Source organism: Meriones unguiculatus, chromosome 5 (genome assembly GCF_030254825.1).
Source record: "Meriones unguiculatus strain TT.TT164.6M chromosome 5, Bangor_MerUng_6.1, whole genome shotgun sequence".
NCBI lineage: Eukaryota > Metazoa > Chordata > Mammalia > Rodentia > Muridae > Meriones > Meriones unguiculatus.
In genome coordinates, this window is record NC_083353.1 from 98642726 (window position 1) to 98650124 (window position 7399).

Consider the following 7399-nt stretch of genomic DNA (forward strand, 5'->3'; position numbering starts at 1 on the left):
TTTTAACATAGAAACTCAGAGGATCCCATCCTTGTAAACAGCTCCCTTCTTGCCTTGTGTGCTCATATCTTCCGTAGTATATAGGCTTCAAAGAAATTAGAGGGATTAAATGAGGACAGGGAAGAAGGGAGGGAGGGATAGAGAGGAGGAGGGGCTTTCCTCTCTATAGGACATCATGAAGACGGTATCTAATCTCTGTCTATCTAATCACTATCTAATCTCATCATAGGTGCCTCCTACATTCTTTGTTTCTAAATGATTACAATGGGACCCACAGCTTTACCATATGAGCAATGGCTTGACACAGTTCAGCCAGTGATGGCCTGAGGGAACCTCTCTATCTCTCATCACGACTCACCATGCCTCTTGTTGCCTATTAGTTGGTATCCTGGTGCTTCCATTCAACCTCTCTTTGTCTTCTTTCTCTCCTCCCTGCCTCCTCTCATGGCCATGTCCAGGCTGCTGGCCATGTTGGGTCTTCAAATTTCTCTCTCTGATCTGGACTCTTCTAAATGCCTCTAGCTGTTTTCTTCCTCATAGCTACAATAAAATTAAAAAAAAAAAAATCCTTCTACTTAACCATACCTTGGAACAGTCGGTTTATATATCTATCAAAATTAGTCTTCTTAGGAAGTCTTCTGTGTGCATTTTATCTCTCCCTCCTGCTAAGTTCTTCCATAATCTTTTTTTTTACTTTCATCATAACATTTTCCAGGTTATATGTGTTTTCTCACTTGCTTATCATTATTTACCACTAGTATGCAAATCTGTCAGTGATAAGAACCTGAGAAGCATTTACTTATGTATCTTTGGGGCCTCGAACAGTGCATAGGATAAAAGAGATGGCACGATACAAAAATAGGAGAGATTGATAGTCCAAGCATCTGTACCTTTAGGACATGTTGCAAATTAGGGGACTACATCACTATTTTCCAGTTAGTCAAAAAGTTACTTTCAAAATTAGAACATCTAAAATCTATTTATTATGAAAAAAGTTCCATGCCCCAAAGCACCCTTTAAATAAGGATTCGGAGTTTCAAATGGCTATCATGAAATAATAATAACAATAATAAACTCTAATTTGAGTAAAATGCTATTTCTCATAAACCCTGATAAAAGTTCATTTCAGGATTCATAATATGTGTAAGTTCCAGTCAAAAAAAAAAATTGCCTGTCCGTGTTGTCTTTCATTGTACTGACTCTCAGAAAGTCTAAATAAGTCCTGCTTTTTGTGTTAAACCCAAAGGAAACCCTATCTCTCCAAAATTCTGGAGCTTAGGCAAATGCCAGCTTTCCTCAGGAACTGTGCAGCTGGCTCCCCTCTTCCAAAGAAAACCATTTTCCTCCTCACTGACAGAGGGACAAATGGCATCTGTGCTGCCTATTAGCAGGCTGGCCTCCAGGCTCCCTTGGCATCCCAAATACCTGTTCCACATTTCAAAGCCCATAATGGCATTCTGGCCCTCCCCACCAGTAAATTCCTCCAGCTCATGGGCGTCCCTCCTGTTCCTTCACGGGCTCTCGTTTCTGCTTATGTCACCACCATTTTGACTATGCATTCTCTTGGTCCTCTCTCAGTCCTCTCTCTTGGTCCTCTCTTTGTCTTTTTTCTCTCCCCTCCCTGCCTCCTCTCCTGGCTAAGTGCAGTCTGCTGGCCATGTTGGGTCTACTACTTTATCTCTCTGCCCTGGACTCTTCTTTGTGCCTCCAGTTGCTCTCTCTTCATATCTACAATTAAAAACAACAACAACAAAAAAAAAAAAAAAACATTTCATGTAACCATACCTTGGAGTTGTCATGTCATCAGTTTATTTATCTGGTGCCAAAAACCTCATTTTATACACCTGGTATTAAAACTCTCAGTTTATATACTTGTTTGTATACAGTTTATATATATATGACTATGGACTTATTTGGAAAGAGGATCTTTGAGATGTAATTATTTTAAGATGAGTTCATAGCTAATTAAGATTCAGTCTTACACAAAACATCACGATTAATGTTACTCTACTATACTTGTAGACATCAGCCTAGCATAACTCCTCTGAGAAGCTTCACCCAGAAGCAGATGGAAACAGATGCAGAGACCTATAGCCAAACATTAGACAGAGCTTGGGGTGTCATATGGAAGAGTTGGGGGAATGATTGCGGGACATGGAGGGGTTAAGGACTCCACAAGATGACCTACAGAGTAAACTAATCTGGGTCCATTGGGGCTCCCAGAGACTGAACCACCAACCAAAGAACATACATGGATTGGTCCTAAGCCCCCTGTGCATACGCAGCAGATGTACAGCTTGGTCATCATGTGGGTCCACTAGCAATGGAAGTAGAGGTGGTCTCTAATGCTGTTGCCTGCCTTTGGATCCCGTTCCCCTAACTTGGTTGCCTTTCCTCAGTGGGAAAGGATGTGCCTAGTCCTGTAGTTACTTAATGTGCCAGGGTGGGTTGGTACCCATGGGGGAACCTCTTCCTTCTCTGAGGAAAAGGAGAGGGGAAAATGGGAGAAGAGTCTGTGAGGAGGGTACTGAAAGGAGGGGAGGGCTGCAATCAGAATGTAAATACATTTTTAAAAGATTTAAAAGAGTAAGGGGAGCAGGGGCTCAGTTGCCTTCTCTTTGATCACTTCTCCCTGGCAATGTGGCCTTCTGAGGCCACAGAGGAAGAGGATCCAGACAGTCCTGATGAGACTTAAATAAGCTCAGGTCAGATGGCAGGGGAGGAGAACTCCCTCTTTCAGTGATCAAGGGGAAGGGGATAGAATGGATGACAGAGGAAGGATGGGACCAGTTGGAGATGAGAGAAGGGATTGCAATTGGGATATAAAATGAATAAATTGTAAAAAATAAATTAAAATAAAAAGATCGGGTCTTACACATAGGACTATCATCCATATGTAAGAATAACAAACAATCACAGAGAAATGTCATGAAATGATGCAAGTAGTGACAGGACAATTTTTCTAGAAGTCGGAGTATCCAGAGTTAGCCAGCAACAAAAAGGGGAAGGCATGGAACAGATCTGTCTTGCATCCTTCAGAAAAAGAATGCCCCTATCCTTAAACTTCAAATCCCTAACCTCTAGAACTATAAGAAAATAATTCTTGTTTAAAGATATTAATATTTTTGGTAGTTGGTTACAACAGCTCTTGGGTACACGGATACAAATTGTTCCACACAATTCACTTAAATAAGTGACTCTAAGACTTGTGGTCCCTAATTCCAGTTCTTGAGAGCCAGGGGGTAACAGCTTGAAAGGTATGTGGTAAAGGAACCACTCAGGTAACTGAGACTGATTCAGTGCAGGGAAAATTATGCTACATTGACCAAAGCTGCCAGGATGCCTTTCTTTTCCCCTGACTTTAATCAAATGTCAAGCTCTCTCTCCTTTATTCTTTTTCCCTAATAGATCAGGAAGCAAAAAACAAGCATATGCATTTGGTTCAAACCTAACTTGAAATAGTCAACAATGATTTTCATGACAAAGGCATGCTAGCTGAGCTGACATACCATGTCTCAAATTGCAGACCAGAGGGACCAGAGTTAGCCAAATGACTTCCCTTTGAATAGAGAGAATATGGAAATTCTGACAAGACCCTTATCTTGCATCAAAACAAGCAGGTGTTACAACAATACAAATGACATGTGCTGCCAAAAGCTGTCCCCTCCAGTTCTGGTGGCTCATTCTGAATGCTTGAGCGTGTCCACTGGCTCGCAGCGCGCTGCCAACACAGCCAGTAGGAAGTGGGGCGCTTAATATTTTCAAGAGCTGGAAGTTTTCAAGAGCTCTACAGTTCCTGGGTGGAAAATGTAATCCCCCAATCTAACAACGTTAGGGGCTGGGGCCTTTGAAGGGCTGTTAAAGGCAAGAGCAGAACCTTCACTGATTAGGTCAATATTACTCATGTCAGAGTGGATTTGTTATTGTGAAGACACACACACTGGACCAGTTCACAAAAGCTGATTAGAAACTCTGTGACCATGGAGAGGTCAGAAGGTCGCAGATCTGAGGCCCAATTACAAGTTGTTATCCTGGGCTATCTTGGATCCTTGGATAGTTGTTGTCCCCTGTGTGTGACCTAAAATCCTTGTGACTCTTATAAGAAACCTTAGGGGATGCATTAGCTTTACAGGGACCCTAGAATTCACAAATCCAAAAGCTAAGCATGTCAGCACACAGCATAATGTCAGTGTCCGGATATTAGTGCAAAGGAGGTCAGTCAATGCTGCCATCCAAAGCAACAGACACACCTGTCTTCACAGGATTTGGGTGTAGGACCACCTTGAACTATGCTTCACACTGGTCTACTACTGGGTCCACGTTAACTTCTGTGAACCTCATCTACCTCATCTATAAAATAGGGATAACAATTCCCACCTCACAGGGGCTGCTGAGAAACTGAAAACAAGTGAAATGAAAAAACATCCATAATTATCAGCTAACACTGGATGCTATTCACAAATACTCCTTTCTCATAGACTACGCTCAGCCACTGCTCCTTGATTGACCGTGAAGGCTCAGAGGAACCTAAGAGTTTGTGAGCTTACTTACCCAGCCCACTGCCATCACTGGCTACTCCTTCTATAGCTTGACCTGTCAGTGCATGCACAAGCTTAATTTGAGAGAGGGTTACCTGGACATATGGAAACTTACACTGTTTCTCGTTCAGTGTGATGAAATGAGTAACTGATCAATTAATAGAAAATAATGGCCAAATTGGGAACTACTTTAAAATGACTCATATAATGAAATTTTATTATAACTTAGGATATAGCAATGGAACCCACACCTAAGCCTCTAATAAAGGCAGAGGAGTGAGGCGCTTTTGTGTGTGTGCCCTTACTCCTACCCATCCTGCTGAATCTCATTCATGTGTCTACCCCTGAGCTACAACCTAAGACTTGATGCCCAAGTTTTGATATGTAGCTGACAATAACAGTCTAAGGACCAGCATTTACCTTGAGTAAACAATTCAGATTATAAATGGCTCCAAGTCACAGGTCTGAAATCCTTTTAAGCAGAGGTTCTTCAATGGAATGATCTGAATCTAGACTCCATCCCATTTTACAATTCCCTCCATCCCAGAGGGGATGGAATGACCTTATCCAAACCAAGTGAGGGGTTGCATTGTAGCAGCTCAGACTTACTGTCTCCAAAGCATTCACAGAATCAACAGCTCTTCTTCTGCACTTGCATCAAATCTGTTTACGAAACATTTCATTGAAATCTATAATTTTATAGCATAATGGAATGGGCAGTGACACAACTGGATCTTGGCGAACCATCGCATGTACTGGTATGAACAGGAGGACGGGGATGTGACAGAAAGCTGGCTGCTGCTGAGGAGCAGGTGGCATTCTTTGAGCATTAGGCAATGTGCTTTGCAGGGTGTAGGAAGCACTGTTGAATATCCTGGCTGCCAGAGGATTGGTAAGGTTTCTGATGCAGCAGTTTGAGAAAATGTGTTCAAATACTTAGAATAAGACTTAAGGCTAGCAGAATTAGGATGGAGTAAGTTAAACCTGATTGGGCAGAGCCAGCCTTAGGGACTGTAGTCAGAAGCAAGGCTGAGAGCTCTGGAGCCGTTCTGAGTTGCGCAATAGGAAACAACTTGTTACATTTGCTCTTTGAAAACTGGGAGACTCATCTTGTGATGAAACTTCTGCCTGTCTCCACCCAGAAAGAAAGACATGCCCCCCACCCAAAAGAATCCTGAAAAAAATATGAGACCATGTGTGTCAGCAAAGCAGAGCTCTTTCTGCCCTCCATGACTGAAGGATCAGCAGGCATCCAAGGAGGAAACTCTCTGGGTCAGGCCACTGTGCTCATCCCCTGCTCAGAACTACACCAGACTCCCAGTCTCTTCAGTCAACAAGACTCAGCAACATAAAGAACTAGACCAGGAGTAAGGAATATCTACGAAACTCTTCCCTCAGACAGCGTACTGAGTGCTGGTAGAGTTAGCCACATTCAAGCTCACAAGTTCTTCAGGAAGATACTTTTAGCCCTAGCTCACGGATATAAGAACACTGTATGTTCGTAAACACATAGCCAGCGAAAGAGTAGAACTTGACTCTGAAATCAAATCCATCTTCTGATGAGGTGGCTTACAGTGAGCAGTACAAAGAAAGGAATGGGGGAGTTTTCCTCCTCATGGGAACACAGTGTGGTTTTAACAGTTGCAATTATTTAAGCAACAACCTTAAAGACATACAGGCATCAGCAACAAAGCAGAAGCAAAACGACCTTAGGATTGCTTAGTCCAAACATGTGTCACTGCCATTATCTGGACTAATATATAGGATGACATCACAATGAGGGATGAAGACACTAAGAAAAGAAGGAATCGAGATGAGTGAGTGTGTTGCCAATGTTAGTTCTACAAGTGAGGCTTCTAATCTATTGTTTCATATTTCAATGCCTGCCTAAGAAAATCCATCATGCTAAAATACTACTTGCATAACAAACCGAACTTTGAGAATTAAGTGTTCAACGGGTCATATATCTTCCTCATTATGATCAGCAAATGAATCCTACCCCTTGCACCATACCAGCAGGTCAGAATGCTTTGAATAATCTCCTTTGAAAGAAAATCTATTTATGTATAACTCTTCCTTTCTCCAACGTTTTAATGATAGTGGGTGGGGTGGTTCATGCCAACTGTTAACATGACAGAATCTAGAATCATGTGGAAGATGTGCCTCTGGGCATGCCTATATTAATTCATGTAGGGAGATTTGCCCCCTGAGTATGGCACCATTTCCTGGCTGGGATCCTGAACTGTAGGACTATAGAAGGAGAACTGAGCAGCATGCGTGTGTTCATTTCTTGTTTCATCTGAGTGTAGATGGAATGTGGCCAGCAGCTTCATACCCCTGATACAGTGATTTCCCTACTGTGATGGACTAGCACCAGAAACAGTGAGCTAAAATGAACCCTTTCTCCTGTAAGTTGTGGCAGTCAGCATATTTTAACACAGCAACAATGAAAAAAAACTAAGACGCTGAGATTAAAAGGTATAGATTTAACATCTTGACTGTAACAAAGACAAAGCTTTGTTCAAGGTCACAAAGATATCTATAAATATTTGAGTGAGTTGGTTTCCATTAACAGTCACTTGGTTAGAATAAAATAAAGCAGCAGAGGAAGGAAAACTCTGACCCAAGCTTAATATTTCATGCTGATATTCTTTAAAATACTTCTGTGAAGTAATAAAGAGATGATCCTAAAACTATAGAAATTGAAAGTCTCAATTCACTGATTCACAAACAATTCTGTGTTGAACACCTTCTCCAGTCTCTCACCTGCCTGCTATGAAATGCCCACATGGAGCAAGGTCAGGGTCCCTAAACCCTGATACACAGGTGCTCTGCAAGTTATTTACTTACTTAAGTTAGTT